We start from the raw sequence: 22,938 nt of genomic DNA on the forward strand, positions 1-22,938 counted from the left end.
TGCCCCACGCGCTAGACACCAAAGGAGACACGAAATGATTGGCTGAAGCCAGATTTGTCATCAAAGAAAAAAATTGAGAATGGGATGCGGAAGGAGGAAGGCTGCTTTGTTTCCGATCACTAAATGGTAATTATTTTAAGAATAAAGCACCTTTAATTATTATTATAAATGAAAGTGCCACTCTTTTTAAGAATAATTACAGATAGTGTAGATTTGATCACAAAACTTTACAATCACTTTAAGCTCTGTGAAGTGTTGTGTATGATTTAATTTTTCATCATATTATTAAGGTAAAATACAGTATCTTTTAGTAAACACACAGGGCTCGATCTCAATAAAGCTGAATCACCCAAGGAAGTCTTCTTATGACATGGCCTATCTTCAGCCATTTATAACAACAGCAGCACATATCTCCCACAGTTCTATTCCTAACTATGGCATAGATCACAATACTTTATCAACTGATTTATCCACCAAAATCTTCCTAGACTTTAATGGTGATTTTCATTTGAAAACCATTAGATGAGTTTTTCTAAAGAATTGTGACTAACCCCTATATAACTTATTCTAGTGCAGTGTTTCCCTACTTTATACACAGTGACCTAGAATACAAGTAGAGTGCAACCAATAAAACATGGTACATTATTTTGCTTCTGGCCTCACACAATAAACTGTTGGTTAAAAGTGCAACCAAAGCATTTATATATATATAAGAGTGGCTATTTTGTTCAAAAGGAAGAGATAGATTGAGTTCATTGCAGTCATATTATGTCATTAGTTAAGTGTTATATAATTTAAAATTCTGCTTTTCGCTTTTGAAGTATTAACAGATATTTCTTAATATTGTGTATTAAAAACATGAAAGATGTATAGCAAAAACTTAATCAAACACTCCCCTTTTTGAGTAGAAATGTTTTGCTCCATCTGCTTTGGGTTGATCCAGTATCAGTCATGTATTTTAGTGTGGGCCCTCATAGAAATCTTTTATCTCAGGGAAATTACACACCTGTGCTTTCCAACACGAATAGAGTATAGTGCAGTATACTAACACCGGTGCAATAAACATTAACCATAGTGCAAAAATACAGGCAATATGAATTTCTCTCCAGTGATATTTACACTTCATGTTGCTTGCGTTATTGCACTCAACTTGTAATCAGCCCAGGATGTTTAAGTAATCCTTATTGGTTAAGTAATTCACCAGCGGAAATATAGGTACAAAAGATCAGTCAGTATTGATTGATTAATATGTGATTAACAGTACAATATCTGTTGGTCTGCTGCTGTGGGAGTTCACATATAGTTTATTGATTGGTTGTGAGTCTGAATAACATTAACCCTTTGTCTTACGGAGAGAGTTGCAACACTAATTAAGCAAAATATTGCAGCCTTCTTCCCAAGCCAAATGATCTAATGAACAGAACCAAAGAAAAATATTGTCAAAAAAACAAAAAAAACTCTGATAAATATTGTGTGTACAGAAATTTGAGATTTTGCAAGATTTGTTCTTTTTCTTCTTTGGGGTAAATTTATCAATGTGCGAGCGGACATGCTAAGATATAGCTGGGGATGGGGTATGTGTGGATTTGAATGAACTTGCATCATACACTTCCCCTATTTTTTGTTATTATTGCATAGTGTGAAAGATCACACTGTACTATATCCTTTGTTGAAGAATTAAAATTATTTTATTCTAAGACTCATTGGCTGGGATTTTTGTATTTTTTATTATTATTTAGTCTGGGACCGGACTTTATCCCGTGCCTGAGCATTTTATCGAATATTTGGTGGTGCGGTCACTCTATATCTCATGTAGCGTATCATGTCCACTGCAAAGCGTATGCTGTCGGCATTTATCATTGCACCAGCAGTTCTTGTGAACTGCTGGTGCAATGCCGTCCCCTGCAAATTCGCTACCAATCGGCTGCTATTGGGTTGATTTCTGTCCGCCGCCTCAGAGCAAACAGACAAGTTATGGAGCAGCGGCGTTACGGAGCTTGACTAATTGATCCCTTTATGTGCACGATAACATTGATTTGACATTATCTAATAAAAGTGCAAACTAAGGATATGTTTTTCTTTAATTTAAACAATCAGCTATTTATATTTTAAAAATGGATACATACGTATTAAAAAACAGGACATTGTCCAATGTAAAATAATATTTTTATTATATCATCATATAAACGTATAATATCATTTGAATAAGATCAACATTTTTGTAAAGCAAAAATTATCCACAAAACTTACTATAAACTTTGCTGAGGATTTTATTCTAGAAAAGCATAAGATAAACCTTTTTAAAGGATTCTGATTGACCCCGATGATTACTATTGATATAAGAAAAAAAATCAACTTGCACTAATAAGAAAAATGTGTGTGGTAGCTTGCGTATTACAAGTTGAAATTAAAAAGATAAACCTGACGCGCACTAACTCTAGCACTTGCAACCACCTTATCGTCTTCTCCCCATAGAATTCAATGGAGAGCACATATCGCTTGCGTGCTGACCCAATGCCACCTTACAGTGCTAACTCAAAGTGAGTAATACATATTTTACATTCCTATGTTATTCACATAGGATAAAGTGTTCTTTTTTTGTAAAATATATTACTAAACCTATATATCTATATAAATATATACAGGTTTATATATATATATATATATATATATAACTACAAATAACATTTTATTCTAAGTGAAGAACATTGGAATGCAAAATATTTACCATAAAAACACTGTAAAAACAATAAATCATATTAATATCTAATAAAAATATATTTGTTCTTGATATAAGATATTTGCGTGGAAAGGGCTCCAAATTATATTTGCATATGTATATATGTGTTTATATGTGTATATATGGATGCATATACATAAATACACATAAAAACACAAACATACACATGTATACACATATATACATACATATACATATTTAGACATGTATATCTATGTATATATATATTATATCACTTTCCATTCAAACACCTTGTCATATACCATATACCTTTGAAGCCTTAACATATTTTTTTATAAATATGTATTTACTGTAAATGTTTTATTAAATAGAGTATATATGAGTGTAACACTTTATTTTATTGTTTCTATGTTGTGTTTGGTGCAACTTTTTATTTAGCCTTAACCCTTTACTCACCCTTTTACAAATTTAGTTTGCGTTAACCAGTGGAGCGCTATTTATTGCTCCCACTCATGCGTTACCTGCGCTAGAATTAAGCTTTTTGCGTCTGTCAGGTAGCAGGGGCGTGACAAGTTGAAAGTAAAAAGTTTGTGCACAAGTGATAACCCGACGCGCACAAAGAGCTGACATATATTGTTAACGTATTGCCTCATAGGAGTTAATGGAGCTAGAAAAGTGGGGAAAAAAGAACACCCTACTTACTCACAAACCCGAATATGTTCGCTTTATTGACAAATACATATATACAGTATATATATATATATATATATATATATGTATATATATATATATATATATATATGATGCTGTTTGGTATATATATATATATATATATATATATATATATATATATATATATATATATATATATATATATAAATATATATATATATAAAATATAGAGAGAGAGAAAGAGAGAGAGAGAGAGAGAGAGAGAGAGAGAGAGAGAGAGAGAGAGAGAGAGAGAGAGAGAGAGAGAGAGAGAGATGCAAACTCTCAGGAATGAACAACCAGCTCAAAAACTTGTTAGCCTGCTCTATGGCAATTTCCCACCTGGGAACAGCCTCTTTTTATCTCAGCAAAGCTTTTCACAGAGTAGATCTTTCCTGTAGTATATCAGACTGCTCCCGTCTAGTAAGGTCATTCTAGCACAGAAATATTCTCTGAACAAGGAACACGGCAACCCCAGACTATAATTTTGGCCTTCATTGTGCCTCTTCAGTGAGATGTAGCCATAATCCTCTAAGCACACTGAGCAAGGAGTCCACTTCTGCTTGCCCCTTTTTCCCTAAGGCAGACATAATACACATAGAGAGAGGCACACTCTCAGGAATGAACAACCAGCTCAATAACTTGTTAGCCTGTTCAATGGCAATTTACCACCTGGGGGCAGCCTCTTTTTAGCCCAGTAATGCTTTTCATAGAGTTGAACTTTCCTTTAGCGTATCAGTAAAGTGAGACAGAATGGAAAGGAGAGTCAGACATATGGGCAGTGTAGGAGAATATGGGCCAGATGTATTGTTTCACTGATGGAAAATATTCCCAGCTAGGAACCTGTCCATCCATGTTCTAGGCAAGGGAGCAGGACGTTCTGATGCACTGCTGCCCCCAGTTCTTGCACAACCACACAAGCTTGAGGTGATTTAACTTCACCACCTCTGGAGCGGTGGATAGGTTAAGAAGTTGTGGTCTATAAACTGCTGCTTCTTAAGTTGTAAGGAGGTGTGCATGAGTGCAACCACCTAAATGGCTCCAAAACATCCTCCACTGCTTGATAAATGGAGCTCTATATATATATATCAATAATGAGGACAGGAAAATAGGACTTGGAATACGAATGCAGTGATGTGAGAGAATATCAGACTGGCTATTCAACTCCCACTAAACATAGCACAAAACTATTTTATTTGCCTGCCAGGGTTCAGTAGAATCACACTGTCTGTAACTTGTTCTCTACAAATGGGAAATGAGAAAAAAGACAAAAAGTAAAACTACACGCAAACACTATACACACTAGTTTATACAAACACTCTATACACACACACACTATACACACACACACACACTATACACACTAGTCTATAGAAAGACTCTATACACACACTATACACACACACTATACACACTAGTTTATACAAACACTCTATACACACACACACTATACACACACTATACACACTAGTTTATACAAACACTCTATACACAAACACACACACTATACACACACACTATACACACTAGTTTATACAAACACTCTATACACACACTATACACACATACACTATACACACACACTATACACACATACACTATACACACGCATTATTCACACTATACACAAACACACACACTATACACACTATACACACACACTATACACACTAGTCTATAGAAACACTCTATACACACACTATACACACTATACACACTATACACACACACACAATATACACACTAGTCTATAGAAACACTCTATACACACACTATACACACTATACACACTATACACACACTATACACACTAGTCTATAGAAACACTCTATACACACACTATACACACTATACACACTAGTCTATAGAAACACTCTATACACACACTATACACACACACTATACACACTAGTTTATACAAACACTCTTAAACACACACACACTATACACACTATACACACACACTATACACACTAGTCTATAGAAACACTCTATACACACACTATACACACACACACTATATGTTATGTTCTGTGTGTAGTCAGGATTAGAACATTCAGTTGTGTGCTGTTACCTTGTGTCTGATGTCTCTTGCACATATCACTGAGACTCTGCAGCAGGAACTTTAGATAACTTTTATTCAGCTACAACCACATGGCTTATTTACTAGCAGGTTCCATCAGTAAAACTAACATGGCTTCTGATGATGTCACAGAGACCCAGACACACCCAGAGGGTGTGGTGAGCTGAGCTTAAAGCTGCAGCACTTCTAACATATAATGATAAAACAAGGTTAGTGCAAAGATACAGTGAAAGGTGCAGTAATCTTAACATCCCCTTTTTTCTCAAAAAAAATAAAAATAAAAAATAAATAAAATAAAAATAAAGAACAGACAGTGGATAATATTGTAACATACAACAAGTAATAGACATACATGTTTATCACTAAACCATACACTTGTACTTAGAACAGTTTATCTTTATAGTCTATGCACAAGACCTAGGTTGCAGCCTAGATTTTAGTCACAGTTATGTTTTCTGCGATAAATCCGCCTTCGGATTAGGTCATTCCTTGCTGAATAATCTCTCACTGAATCCTCACATTGCCATCTAGAAGGTGGCCTTCTGTTTCTAGAGGGCCGTAGAGTATTTGGTTCAGGAGAAATTGTCTGTGGAGGAGTACCCAACAGTTGTTGATCATCTGTGATATTTTGTTGTTGGACAGAATCATTCTGAGGTTGATCTGTTTCAGTTGTGTTCATTGTATTTTCATCCTCAGAAGACTCAGGTGGGCACCACACTCCATGCCAGATATCCTCACCATCTGAATCATTGGATATTTGTGTAGCTGGTTGAGATCTATGTCTCATTTGTTCTACATGGCGGGAAACTGTACCACCAGCTTGTAGTTGAACTTTAAACATTCTGTTGCCCATGCCTTGTATTATGACAGCTGGAATCCATTTATTTGGGCCACGGTAGTTTCTAACCCATACTCTGTCATGAATAACAAATTCTGAAACGCTAGAAGTGTTCAACTCTTGTTTGGAATGTTCTGGTCTAACTTTATCCAGTGGAGTTCTCAGGCGTCTTCCAAACATTAACATTGCAGGTGATAGCCCAGTAGTGGCATGGGGAGTGTTTTGATAGTTAAACAAAAAGTTAGAAAGGGAGTTTGGATTAAATTTTGATTTGTGAGAGACAGCTAAGTGGCATTTTAAAGTTTGTACAAATCTTTCAGCCTGTTCATTAGAGGCTGGAAAATATGGAGCTGTCTTACAGTGTTTGATGTTATTTGTAGCTAGAAATGTTTCAAATTCATGTGATATGAACTGTGTACCATTGTCTGAGACTAAAGTTTGTGGCAGTCTAAATCTTGCAAACATACTGGAAAGAACGACAATGGTTTGTTGTGTTGTAGTACTTGACATTTGAACTACTTCTGGCCACTTGGAATGAGCATCCACAGCCACCAAATACATTCGTCCATCCACTGGCCCTGCAAAATCAACATGGATTCTTGTCCAAGGTTCATTTGGCCATGGCCAAGTTTTTGAGGTGTCCCTGCTGGGATTCCGCTGTGTCTGTGCACATGCATTGCAAGCAGCTACATAAGAAGCAATATCTGTATCCAATTTAGGCCACCATAAATATTCTTGTGCTCTTTGCTTCATTTTTACTACACCTTGATGTGAGCTGTGTAGTAACTTTAATGCTAATGTTTACAGTAAGGTCGGAATTATCACTCGTGACCCCCATAACAGACAGCCTGAGTCATGCACAATTTCCTTCTTCCTTGTAAAATATGGCTGAAGGTCAGAGCGAACCACTTTAGGCCACCCATGTTGAACAAAAGACTTAATTTCCTGTAAGGTAGAATCAGAGCATGTATAAGTAGCAATCACTTTGGAATTTAGATTTAAAGGCTGTGGAGGAGTTTCTATAATTTTAGAAGATGCTGTCATGTGATGTACCATTGGTAATCTTGAAAACATATCCACATTTGTATGATCACTGTGGCATCGATATTTAACGGAGTAGTTGTAAGCCGCCAGCTGAAGTGCATAGCGCTGAAGTTGAGCAGCTGTTGTGTTGGAGATACCCTTCTGAGGGTGCAGAATGGACAAGAGTGGTTTATGATCCGTGATCAGAGTAAAAGGTCTGCCATATATATAAATGTGGAATTTCTTCACAGCCCAAATTATTGCTAAAGCTTCTCGATCAATCTGGGCATAATTTCTCTCAGATGGAGTTAGAGATCTGGACGCAAAAGACACAGGATGTTCAGAACCATTGGGCATAATGTGTGAAAGTACTGCGCCTAAACCATATGGTGAAGCATTGCAGGCTAGTACCAAAGGCTTCTTAAGGTCATAGTAGACAAGGAGTCTTGATTCCAGAAGAAGTTGCTTTGAGCGTTCTAATGCTCGTGTACATAAGTCAGTCCAGGCCCACTGGTTTTTACTATCTAAAAGGCGGTGTAGTGGATATAGTAAATGAGCCAAATTTGGTAAAAATCTGTGATAGTAATTGAGCAACCCCAAATAAGAACGTAGCTGAGATACATTAACAGGGGTGGGAGCATGAACCAGCGCTTTCACTTTATCAGCAGTTGTGTGGAGACCATTCTTGTCCACTACATGTGCACAATATTCTAAACTCTTGCAGAAGAACTCACACTTTTCCATGTTAACTTTCAGTCCGAATTCCTGTAGGCGCTGTAAAACAGCTTCAACATTGGCTTTATGAGTGGCATCATTTTCACCAGTGATAAGCATGTCATCTAACATACAGTGGGTATGTGGAATACCTGCCAAGATCTCATCCATTATCCGTTGCCACACTGCAGGTGCTGGGGCAATGCCAAACACCATTCGCGTATACTGAAAAAGTCCTTTGTGAGTGTTGATAGTTAACAGGTGTCTGGAGTCTGGATGCACCTCTAACTGTAAGTATGCTTGATGCAAGTCAATTTTTGTAAATTTTTCACCCCCTGCCAGAGAACTAAACAATTCTTCAATCCGTGGTAAAGGATACTGATCCACAAGTAATTGAGGGTTAAGGCCCACTCTGAAATCTCCACAGATGCGAATGTCCCCATTTTTTTTTCTGACAGAAACTATTGGGGAAGCCCATTCACTGCTAGACACTGGAACAATAATCCCCTGATTTCGTAGTCTTTCTAGTTCTGCTTCAATTTTAGGTTTAAGTGCAAATGGTACAACTCTTGGTTTACAAAATTTTGGAATAGCATTTTCTTTTAGGTGAAGCTGAATCTGCTTGTCTTTCACTAAACCTAGGTTCCCATCAAATACAGTCTTATATTTGTGCTTTAGTGAATTAATCCAAGTAGAATTTGAATTCCCACTTTGGTCCAGCAGTTTGTTAAGCGGTAACTGTTGTGGTAACTTTGGCATGCCCAATGCTTGGATCCAGGATCTACCAAACAAAGGTGGTCCTCCTTTAGGTAAAATGTAGAGGCGTAGCTTTTTAGTTATACCATTAAATGTCACTGTAGGTGATACACACCCAATAGGCTTTATTATTTCATTTGAATATGTTTGCATTGTGACAGCTGTTGGAACAATTGGTTGCCTTAGTCCCAGGTGGTTCCAATCAGCAGCTGTGATAACAGAGACTGCTGCTCCTGTATCAACTTCCATAATGAGAGGTTTACCATCCATATTCACCTTTGGTTGCAGTTCTGGAATTTTATTCTCAAGGCTGTAGATCTGTAATGTGTATAATGGTTTGTCTTCCTCTGAATCAGTGTGTGGTGTAACTACTTGCACATGAAAAGCTGCACATGACTTGCTGCCTTTCTTACTTTTATCTCTGTCTAAGGAACTTCTGCACACTCTCTTTGTATGACCAATCTTCCCACACCCATAGCAGGTGCTGTTCCTAAACCTGCAGGCATTTGCTGTGTGATTTGTGTCACCACATCTGTAACAGGCGGTCTGTGACCCTTGTCTAGGTGGATATTGTTTATTTAGGTGCATACTTGTATGAAAAACATCTTTTTCCTTATCACAAACTGCCTGTGCTGGGGTCTGGAGCATGTGTGCATCTTTAGTAGCAAGTTCCATGACTGTAGCTATCTCTATAGCACGCTTTAGTGTTAAATCATGCTCTGCTAATAGTCTCTTTTGTACTGTACAGTCCATGAGTCCAATAACAAACATATCACGTAAAACAGTGTTTAAATAATCCCCAAATCTGCAGCTACTTGCTAGTTTCTTTAAACTGATCACATAAGTTTTAATGTCCTCATGCTGCAATTGCTTGCGTGTGTAAAACTTAAAGCGTTCTGATATCTCCAGAGGCTTAGGTAGGTAGTGGTCAGATAACAGGCAGATCAGGTCAGACAGAGGTTTAGCATTAGGTTTATCTGGTGACAGAATATCCCGTAATGTAGTGTAAGCTGCTGAGCCTATAGTTGTCAGAAACACAGCCACTTGCTTATCAGCTCCTATGTTATTTGCTGTACAATATAGCTCAAACTGTTCAACCCATGTGTCCCATCTGTCTGTGTCTGCTGCAAACACAGGTAAGGTGCCAATAAGTGCCATTATAGGGTCAGACCACAGATCCTCGTCGCCAGCTGTTATGTTCTGTGTGTAGTCAGGATTAGAACATTCAGTTGTGTGCTGTTACCTTGTGTCTGATGTCTCTTGCACATATCACTGAGACTCTGCAGCAGGAACTTTAGATAACTTTTATTCAGCTACAGCCACATGGCTTATTTACTAGCAGGTTCCATCAGTAAAACTAACATGGCTTCTGATGATGTCGCAGAGACCCAGACACACCCAGGGGGTGTGGTGAGCTGAGCTTAAAGCTGCAGCACTTCTAACATATAATGATGAGACAAGGTTAGTGCAAAGATACAGTGAAAGCTGCAGTAATCTTAACACTATACACACGCATACACAAACTATACACACACACTATACACACACACTATACACACTCACTATTCACACTAGTTTATACAAACACACACACACTATACACACACACTATACACACTAGTTTATACAAACACACTATATACACACACACACTATACACACACACTATACACACACACACTATACAAACACACTATACACATGCAAACACTATACACACTAGTTTATACAAACACACTATACACACACACACACTATACACACACATACTATACACACTAGTTTATAGAAACAAACTATACATACACACTATACACACACACTATACACACTAGTTTATAGAAACACACTATACACACACTATACACACACACACTATACACACTAGTCTATATAAACACACTGTACACACACGCTATACACACAAACGCTATACACACACACACTATACACACACACACTAGTTTATACAAACACACTATACACACACTATACACACACACTATACACACAATATACACATACACACACTATACACACACACACACTATACACACACACACTATACACACTAGTTTATACAAACACACTATACACACACACCATATACACACACTATACACACACACTATACACACATACACTATACACACTAGTTTATTCAAACAGACTACACACTAACACACACACACTATACACACACACTCTATACACTTGTTTACTTACACACACAATACACTAGTGTATAAACACACATACATTCACTATACACACATACACACTATGCAGTCACACAACACACACATTATACACACATACACACAAACTTTACACTCACACACACCATACACAAACACACAGTATACACTCATGCACACATACTATGCACACACACACACAATACACAAACACACAATATACACACAACCGATACTATACAATCACACATACCATATATAAACACACTGTATGCACACACACATATACACACTATACACAAACATGCACATGAACACACAATTACTCAGTATACATACAAAGAGACACATATGCTATGTACAAACACATAGTATACACACACACAAACATGCACACAAACACTATACACAAACAAATGCACAGTTGAATATACAATATACACACATAGGGGACAATACACAGACAGCATATACACACACAGATGCACACAGCACACAGACACATATGCACACAGTAACACACATGCACACACTGTATACACATGCAGACACACATATACACACAATTAAAGCAACATACACACTCAAACAGTTCACAAACAGCATACAAGAACATACTTTAATACACACACACATAAATTCACACACATGTGCAAACATTCATACACATATACACACCCACAATTAAAGAAATATACTCAGAAACTCAACACCACACAGTACTTAAACAGCACACAAGATCACACTCTAATGCACACACATAAACTCACTCACACACACACACACACACATGCCCACACTCGTACAAACAGATACCCATAAATATCAACACACACACAGATACAAGCACATGTCAACATGAAAATATATACTCAGAGCAAACTCTAATACATGGTAAAAATCAAACTAAAATGATTACATCTGTTTATGCCAGCCTGCTTCTTTAGTGTTTTTTTTTTTAATGTGGGAAGAGTTTAGATAAGGTGCTAGCTCAGCTAAATTACTGATTTGATATAATAAGCTCCCATATTTAAATTGCAAGATAATTGCCCATGTCAGGGAAATATTAAGATGATGATATCAGTAACATGTTGTATGTGAAGCAACCTAATTAGAAATTCTATGTTGCCACAGCAAAATACACGATGAAATACAATTTTTCTTAATCATTAAAACTCCCATCTTTTCAGCTCTTCATTACACATTAATTGGTTACAAGTTTATAACTATTATTCCTGTTTGTAGTTTTAGGCTATATATATATATATTGCATATATACATTTTGCCCTGGCTACTAGCTTAGGGCTAAACATTTCAAGTCCTAAGCTAATAGCCAGGTCAAAATGTCACTCAGCACTTCTGATCCCACCCATCATCTGCCCACACCATACCCACTACTCCATCCCCTCTTTGCTTATGTTTACCCATTGTAAAACACCTTATTGTGCAGCAATTTTTTATATTTTTTATTTTAAACCATAAAAAATTAAGTCCTTTAACATATACTGGTCATTTTGTACAGTATAAAGACAGCATGTATCTGCCTCTCTCACACACTATATACACACACTATATAAACACACTATATACACACACTATTTGGACACACACTATTTGGTCAAAAGTATGTGGTATGTGGACATCTGATCATCACACCTTTATGAGCTTTTTAGCCATCACATTTCTAAACCATGGACATTAATATAGAGTTGGCTCCCCTTTGTGACTATAACAACCGCCACTGTTCTGGGATGGCTTTCCATAACATTTTGGAGTGGGTCTGTGGGAATTGGGGCACTAATGCTGGAGGAGACGGTCTGGGTCACAGTTGACATTCCAATTTATCCCAATGGAGTTTATAGGGGTTGAGGTCAGGGTTCTCATCAAACCATGTCTTCATGGACCTTCTTTACACAGGGGCACAGTCAGGCTGGAACAGGAAAGGACCTATCGCAAACTTTAGCTGCAAAGTTTGTAGTACCCAGCTGTCTAAAATGTTCTTGTATCCTGTAGTATTACCAAGATAAAGAAAGATTAGATAGGAATAAATTAGAAAGTTGCTTAAAATCGCATGCTCTATCTGAATCATGAAAGTTTAATTTTGACTAGACTATTCCTTTAAGAAAAATATATCAAACAATTTAGATACAAGAATCACTGTAGACTTTAATGAGGATTTTCTGCAGAATATCGTTAGATAACGTTTTTTGCAAAGGATTGTGGACAGTGCCACTATTGTGTAGATTACAAGTGGAGCACTAATGACGGTGCAAGGTGCGCTATCAATATTGCAGGACTGTGTTGTGATTAGCTTGCAAGTCCATTGTAGAACTGAATAACCAGACAATGTTTAGCACTCATTTTACAAACTGAAAGTTATGTGTTGTTCTCGAGCGCTAAAATACTCAAGACCTGAAATAAAGTGTTTACAATATGCTTTGAATTTCATAATATAAATATAAATGTCACCAGATATTTTTGTGTGCGAAGTGTTGTTTTATTACAATTTCTAATGAGCACCTTAAATATTTTTTTTCTGCGCAATTTCAAAACATATTTAATGTGATTAAACAAAACCATTTTTTTTTACTTAATTTCTTTATTTCAATAGTTCATTTGTGCACTTTCAATTATTTTTAATTGTTAACATACTTAAATTAAGGGAAAATACCATTTGCAATACTGATAAACGGATAAATATGGCCTTTAGAGACTTTCAAAAGGAGTATTATAATACTTGTATGAGCCACACTTTGAGTAATTAGTGTCTTAGTTGGAATTACATAGAAAGATTGATAGGCAGACAGATAAATAGATAGATAGATAGATAGATAGATAGATAGATAGATAGATAGATAGAAATAAAGATAGATAGAAAAATAGCAAAATTATCCTGGTTTTTATACATATAATGAAACTAAATAATAATATAATGGTCAATGGATTACATTTAATCAATGAATATTTCATAAAAGATGATTATCTAGGGGTATGTGAGGGAAGAAAGTCTGACTCTATAATAAGTGAACAGCAAGGAAAGGTAAATATGTTAGAAAATGTGTAAGAAAATCTGTAGAATAATTTAGTTACTGAAAAACTGTGTAGAGAGAGAAGTAAAATATCCTCTCAAAAGGTACTTTCATTTAGTGCTACTATAATAAAAAATGCCAGGGTAACAATACAACCTTAGCCAGGTACTTCTTCTATAACAGAACCAAAAGCAGAGGGTGAATATAATGAAACAAAACAACAGTAGCTACAAAGTCAGAATTTTATAAACCTGATAAGCTCTATAGGGTTGATCACAAATCGTTAGAAAAATGTATCTAATGATATTGAACAAGTCTATGGGGACTAAAACAAGGATTGTAATCGACCCTCATGTTAGTCATGGGGTGCATTTTTTTAATATAAATATCTTCATTTGAGAGATTATATTTAAATAATTGAAAATGATTGTGCTGCTGTGAAGTTATATGTTAGTTCAGCAAAACAATATGTGCTAAAAAAAGTCATATTGAGCACATTAAGCATCGCTGCACTAATATTCTCTGTCCTAAGTATTTATTAGCAGACGTTCAGCAGGGGTGTATAAGGAGCGCGCAACAACTATCCAGCCACCTGTTGATTAAAGTAAACATTAATTATAGTCCTCGCTATTGCTTCTGTTTGCTTTCTCTTACACAGGTACAAACTAGATATAATTAGACCTGAAACTTTTCTTTTAGCATACAGAAAAATCCATCCCGCTTCCACAATGATGATTACTGATGTTTTACACAATGAATAGAGATCACATGACATACATTGTTTTATTAATTGTTAGCTCCTAGTCTTAACATGTTGTTTCTATATTCTGCCTTCTTGTTCCTTTATCTTCACAAATACTTAGCCAGCTCAATTTCTTATCATTTACTTGTGATTTTGGGCCAGATTACAAGTAGAGTGCAAACGTTTGCATGCGCTCATACTACAAGTTAAGGGTGATCGCGTGAGCGCAGTCACGATTTACGCTATAATGATTACCACAATCTCAGAGCTGCGGTTAACTGTTTCGCAAAAATAAAAAGTGTCACAAAACACATCAAAAATACATTACGTTGTACACTTGCAATATGTGAGAAGAAGAGTTGGAGAGAGATAGAAGAATGAGTTCTTTTGGCCTTCAGCGACACATAGTTAAGGGTCTTTCCTGGTTTGTGGCTGCATTTCTGCCACTGGTGTTGGCAATATTGTAAAATTAATGGAATCACGAATGCTGAAAAGTAAAGACAGCTTTTAATTCATCGTGCCATTCCTTCTGGAAAGCGCCTGATTGGGAATGGTTTGATATTTCAGCATAATAACGATCCTAAGCGCACTGCTAATGCAGTGAAATCCTATTTGGAGAGAAAAACAGCTGATGAAACATTTATTGGCCTCCACAGATTCCAGACCTGAAAATTATTAAGGCAGTATGGGATCACCTGGGCAGAGAAAGAAATAAAAGACAACCTAAATTTAAAGAACTCTGGGCTGAAAGAAGCCTGGTATAATATACCAGAAGATTAATTCAGAAAACTTCAGGACAGTCTCCCCAAAGAGTTCAAGATGTGCTTAGTGCAAAAGGAGGTCACACTAAATACTGATTTTTGTCTGAAGAAGCCATTTTGTTCTAAATTATGTTTTTTTTTTATATTTTACATGTATGTATAAAATTTAAATAACTATGGATGGTCATACAAACTTTGCTAAAACAGCAAATCTAATGGGGGTTTAAGACTTTTGCACTGTACAGTATATAGAAATATTTATTTTTGAATACAAAGAACATATTCTACTTTGTGCAGAACATTGGAATGTGAAATATTAATAATTTCATGTGGGGTTAGCACATATGAGAATATGCATTCGGGTTTGCGTGCGAGTCAGGTGTTAGGTTTTTTTCCACTTTCTTTTTCTCCTTTGACTTATATGGGGAAAGAGGTTATATTTTGTGTAACAGTCTAATTGCGCTAGAAGTGCTTTGGGTTAGCGTGAGTGCGATAACTTTTTACTTTCAACTCATATTACCAGCACAACCCAACACAGGCAAAAAGTTTACTTCTAGTGCAATTAGCGCTCTAGTTGAAGCACAAATACCGCTCCACTTGTAATCTAGCCCTTGGATACATCAGTTTTTCATTGTTTTATTATATTTTAATTTCCCATTAACATTTGATTTTTTTAAAATGCAGTATGGGTGCCTGAAAAGCCCATGAAATAGCAGTTGTGTATACATTTAGTTTATCCAAGTATTGGAAATGTATTTTATTAGCACATTATATAACCATCTGTATTCATAAGAGAACTTTAGCTATTTCCCCCTTCCATATCTCATCTTGTTTAGTAATAACAATAATATTGTTATGGAAACTATGTTGTGAGCACATATTTGGCCTTTTCTAAAAGAAAGATTCACATCTTCAAAACAGAAGAAATTATTAGTATTGCTTTTCTCATTTTTTATTTGTGCTTGTTTTTAAAAATATTTAATTCATTCAATTTGATTATTCAGAAAATTATTTTAAATAACACTCTACAAATGTACTTAAAAAAGTTTAACAGAGCAAATCAGCATTTGAACAGCTCCCTGTTGGATAGAGGAATCTGATGTGCATTTTGCTGCCACTGTCTGGTCAGTAGGGGTAATTCAGATTTTTCGGTTGACAAACTTTCAATTTGACATTTATTTACCCCAACATGGTCTTTAACAATTTTTGATGAGTTTAAAAGGAGAGTCTAATCCAGAAATTGTATAGAACACGGTTAAACTAATATACTTTTTACCTCTGTGACTACCTTGTATCTAAGCATGTGCAGACTGCCCCCTTATTTCAGTTCTTTTACAGACTTGCATTTTAGCCAATCAGTGCTGGCTCATAAATTACTCCATGGGAGTAAGCACAATGTTATCTATATGGCACACATGAACTAGTGCCATCTAGCTGTAAAAAAACCTCTCAAAATGCACTGAGATATGAGGCAGTCTTCAAGGGTTTAGAAATTAGGCTAAGAGCCTACCTAGGTTTTGCTTTTAACAAAGAATACTAATAGAAACAAGAACATTTGATAATAAAAGTAAATTGGTAAGTTGTATTAAATTGCATGCCATATCTGAACCATGAAGATATCATTTTGACTAGTCTGTCTTTATAATGGCTCTGTAATAGGAGTTGGTTTGTTCAAAACATATAATTCTAATTTTGACTAGGCTGTCCCTTTAGACATCCTGTAAGATAAGTTGGTCTGTTCAAAACATATACGTCTAAGGAGATATACTAGTTATATGTACCAGTAAAATAGATGTTTGATAATTGTTCTATTTTTTGGAGATAAACAGTTGTAGTATCTTGTGATTATTATGCTTCTTGTGTATTTGTTATTGTCTCATAGGAAAATCAACAGCAAAATGTTTTACATTTACTATTAACCATAATTTGTCATTTGCTTTTTTGAAAGTATCAAAACCTTGTTTCCAGGTTTTTGGTTTCCAACCCACCAAAGTATTCAAATTAATTCTATGCTTTTATTAATTTAAGTGTAAGCTAATATTGTTTTGCAATTTGAAGCTTGTTATTGTTCCAGGTATTGCAATAATAATGATGTTTTAAGTAATTATGCTTTTGGTACTCTGAGTATATGACTACATGGCACTGCTAGTACAGGTTTCCGCCCATGGTGGTTCTATCATAAATAGATTTTCACAGAGGAAATGTACAGATTGCTAATACTGAAACAAACAACAGATGGTAGATATTGTGTTTCATTGAGAAAGCTGGCAATGTTCTGGGGATTTAGTCCTTCCACCAAGAGCTGTGCCAGACAAACTCTGGACATTTAAAGGAGTCGGTAAAGCAATGTTTCCTCTATGAAGCACAGTTAGAGCAGATGGCTGCAGTTCTCAGTGTCGATATAACAAACAGCTGTTTCTTTTCTGCACTGAACAATGCTGAAGATATAGTTCTAAGAGCTCATCTGCAACTTGTTTATTGAAGGATCTTTGGTTATACGAAATTTCACCTTTTAGTGAAAATATAGCTTTGTATTTAAAGAGGTTTCTAGTGTTTTATATTAGCATATTACACTACATCATACAGTATGTTTTCCATGTTTCACTATATGTCATTTTGTTGTTAAATTGCACACAGGCAAATGCAGATCACAGGCAAAACCTATTCTTGATACTTAATATTTCATAAATCAGTATTCATCTTCATCTGAAAAATAAATATTTGAATACATTATCATGTTTGCCATATGTCACTGGTACAGGGTCAGCTGTGTAATTGGAATACAGCATATTCAGGCTACTACTGTTTTTATAAGAATATAGTCTCATATATAGTCCATAAGCTGGGTATCAGCATGCTATCATGTGAGATTTCAATATGCTGAACTAGATTGATCACTATGGTTTAGATTGTAGTGGATGTAAACATGGGGGGGATATCAATGTCTTGAGCCGGCTTTAAATAAGTAAGTAGTACAAAATTATGTTTTCAAAGGATTAAGGAGAGAAACAATGAGAAAAGGAAAATCAATGAAGATATTAAATATTTGACTTGTACCTTTAAAGGGACAGTCAAGTCCAAAAAAACCTTTCATGATTCAAATATGGCATGCAATTTTAAACAACTTTCCAATCACCAATTTTGCTTTTTTCTCTAGATATTCTTAGTTGAAAGCTAAACCTAGCGCAGGTTCATATGATAATTTCTTAGACCTTGAAGGCCGCCTCTAATCTAAATGCATTTTGACAGTTTATCCCCACTAGAGGGCGTTAGTTCATGTGTTTCATATAGATAACATTAAGCTCATGCAGTGAGCACTGATTAGCTAAAATGCAAGTCTGTCAAAAAAACTGAAATAAGGGGACAGTCTGCAGAGGCTTAGATACAAGGTAATTACAGAGGTAAAATGTGTATTATTATAACTGTGTTGGCTACGCAAAACTGGGGGATGGGTAATTAAGGGATTATCTATCTTTTAAAACAACAAAAATTCTGGTGTTGACTGTCCCTTTAAATCTCCAATGATGCAACTTAAATTTAATGATTAACAATTAATGATATTCATCCTTTCAAAGACCTATGTTTCTTTAACAAAATATTAACTATACCTATTTAACAGTGGAATTTAGTTCATTATTGTTTGGTTTATATTATTTTTATTGGGTGGTTAAGTTTCAAATACTTTTTAAAACTTAAATAAAATAAATTTTAGCTTTTCTAGCAAAACCATCCAGTAACATCACATATCAGCCACCTTTATTTTGCTTAGATATGCATTTTAAAATAATCAGGAAGTGGAACTCTGCCTATTTTTAATTACTTTATCATTATACTTATTCAGTATTTATAAACGTTATACGATATTTTAAAAAAAGTTTTGAGAAAATATAGGATCATCCATTATGTGCTTGAAACTATACTTAACATACGGATTGTGTTGCTTTGGAATTTAAAAGTGGCTGGATGACTTGCATTGACCTATACAATGAAATGACCAGCAGTTTGAAAGAGACCCCATTGTTACTAAGAAATAATTAGCCTTAAACAGAATGTTTATAAATATCAATCTAAAAGGTTGGAGAGTTCATGAATAAATACATTTAATTTCAGTGCTCTTTTTACAACTGCTGTTAATGCATTTAAAGGCTGGTAAATGCTATTCATTGTATTCACTATCTAATATATTTGCTGCAATTGGACAGGTTAGGGATGCACAAATGTTGGAATTTTGATATTCAATTTGTAAAACAACTGTTCCACATGATATTCATTCTACCCATTGAATTATTCTATAAAAGCAAAAATGTACACCATATTGAATATAAAATGACACATTTGAATGTAATTTTTAAATATTGCAGTTGAATATTGATTCACATACACTTACATTGATATGTATAAAAAATAACAGTGATATTACTGATATTTGACAATTTATATTTTTAATTTAATATTCAGATGCTCCTTAATGAACATACTGTATATCTGATAGGGCACACATATGGATGTATTTTTTTAAGATTTCTAATGTTTTTAATCAAATGTAATACATTTTTCTTTTTCACAATCCTTTTGCACTGCTGTGGTGTAATTAGGATTCAAATGTTACTTTTGATAAAGGGAAAAATTAAGATTTTATTTTAAAAAAAGCCCAATTTGTGAAACTAACAGCATTAGTTTAGAACAAACATCAGGGAGCAACATCTATTATTTTTAAAGAACCAGACAAAACATCCTTTCAAACTCAAACCGATGTCATATATAATAAACACAAAATTACTTACAATATCATATTTTTTCCAAAAATTATAACAGTGCAAAATAGAATACAAAACCGATATTTATTTAAAAAAAAGAGTGTGGAGACTTTTTTTTAAATTGATTTTTTAGTTCCATCATAGTATGACGCATGTCAAAGGAAGGATCATAGCAATTCTGCAAACCATGGAGATTATTTGAGCACCTTAGTTTTTTATCAAATTGAACAATCTATTTTAGCTGTTATGTTTACATTTTGTGGAATAGTTTGGACGCTAAAGACTGAATATAAACTTGTAGTCAAGCAACTTAAATGTGGTTGTTTAATATTATATGTGTTTCCACCTCATTATAGTAGCTAATTAGTATGACTTATTCTCAGTTGTACAAAGATCAACTTTTTTAACATAAAATATAATATGAAATTAAGATCACCTTCTCTAACAATTTCTTGTTAGTAATTTTGATTGTAATAAACTGAAAATGTTAAGCAAACACATACTATAATGGTTGGGTTACTAATAACTGATTTATCAATCTTAGCTAATTGGCCACTTTGATCGCTGACATAATACTGAGTGTGTTAGATTGAGATAGACACAGGTTCATAAAAGTTCAACCATATTAAGTCTTCTGCGGTCCTACGTTTTTATTCAGTGTAAGGCATATAATCCTTAATTAAATATTTGCCTTTTTAACATAAAAATGTACTTCCTTAAATTAATGTTACCCACTTCTTTATTTTAACCTCTGTTGTTTTTGTGTGTGGTTTTTTTAATTAATGTGTTTTTCTTCTTAAATGGGAAGAGTCCACAGCTGCATTCATTACTTTTGGGAATTCAGAATCTGGCCACCAGGAGAAGGCAAAGACACCCCAGTCAAACGCTTCGAATACCTCCCCCATTCCCTCATCCCCAAGTCATTATTTGCCTTTCTTCACAGGAGGTTAGCAGAGGGTAGTACTCTTCGAAATTGGACTGGAGTTTTAAGTAATCCTGTCAGCCTCTCAGTGAGAGCATGGATAAAGGTTAGAGTTCGGAGATGCAGGGAGAGTCTTTCTGCAAAAGAATCCCAACTCATATTAACAGCTCCTTGGTAATTGGCTTTGATGAGTTGTGCTGCCTGCCTATATTCACTCAAGTCCATGTCAGAAGCGAGGCTACTATCTGTCACACTTGAAGGGCCGTGTTCCTGTTCCAAGGTGCAGATTCCGGTAAGATTGTTTCATTTTATTTTGATATGTGAATGTAATTTTTACGAAAAGAAGGTAGGGTCCCAGTGCGACTTATCTTAAAAAAGGAATCATCGGTTAATATCTCCTAAGGGGGGTTTGTTATGTGTTTCTATCTGCTAATATGTACTAATACTTAGGCTCATGGCCTTTCAGAACATAACGGCCTTATCATCAGTTGGTGTGATTTCTTTAGATTTACATGCTCTTTTTGTGACTTGCACAGTGCACTTCGGGTGCGGTTACGTTGTTTTCCACTCCCGTATTCTGACTGTGTGGAGACAGAGAGAGTCTGATTATTAGTTGTCTGGTTCACAGGAGGTGGTGAGTGCCTCGGCCATTGGGGGTGTAAAAAGGGTGCTGGTTAGTGTTTGTCATTTTTGTAATCCCAAAGTTATGGAGGATTCTGATTTTTTAGACACGGAAATATCTGATTCAGAGAATGTGTTTTGTGATGAATATGAAATGGCCGGGTTATCCATGCCCATCAGTTATGTTCCGATTGTTGTTCTAGAGTACTCTCTTCTCCCGAATCAGGGAACTTAGAGTGCGTTGAGCCATCCGTCCCCGAGGATTCCATGTCCTGTGAGACGCATGGCCCAGAACCTTTCTTTGCTATGCAAGCAGGTGTCCCTATGACCTTAACTCTTTCTCTGGAAGGTGTCTTGTTTCCTCCAGAGATTACGGCATGGTTCCGTATGGCCATATCTATGGCGATGGCTCATTAATATCTCCCAAGTGAAGGTACTGTCCTTGTTCTGTCAACCAGGGCTAGTTGGGCGTGGGATCACCTGATTCAGTTCGGCCTTCTGGGGAAGCATTGGCTTCTGAGGCTTCAGGGGCCCTTACCTCGGGGCCGGGGTCACCTATCAATCCAGCGAGGGATAATTTTGCCTTCAGTTATAGGCTGGCATGTCTTTGTCTCCTACTAAGACATGTTTTGGATTCCAGTCCCAGTGGGCCGAGGGATCCTTGGCCTTAGATGCTGGATGGCAAGCTGGGTTAGACGTTTGGGGATAAAGCTAATCTCCTTGACGTCTCCGTTTTTCTTTCTTTCTTTTATGTATCGGTTCCAGTTCTGAGCTTGGGTGAATGGGGCCTCTGATCGGCTGGTCCTTTTGGCGTACCCATTCTCCTTGGGAGTTCACCTGCGGTGTTGCCTTTCTTTTTATTTTGATCTGGATAGGATGTATTTGATTTGTTTTTAATAAGCTCACGTCTGATATAATTCCATTTTGGGAATGTTGTAGAATGATTTTGTAGTCACGTGGGCACTTCATCGGAAGTTGCGCACTTTTGATTAAGAATGAAGTTATGTTTCTAGTTCATATTATCGAACCTTCAGGTCGATTTTTCTTGGAGCTTAGACAGTTCTGGAGTGTTCTTGTACCAG

The sequence above is a fragment of the Bombina bombina genome, chromosome 4 (genome assembly GCF_027579735.1).
Source record: "Bombina bombina isolate aBomBom1 chromosome 4, aBomBom1.pri, whole genome shotgun sequence".
Lineage (NCBI taxonomy): Eukaryota > Metazoa > Chordata > Amphibia > Anura > Bombinatoridae > Bombina > Bombina bombina.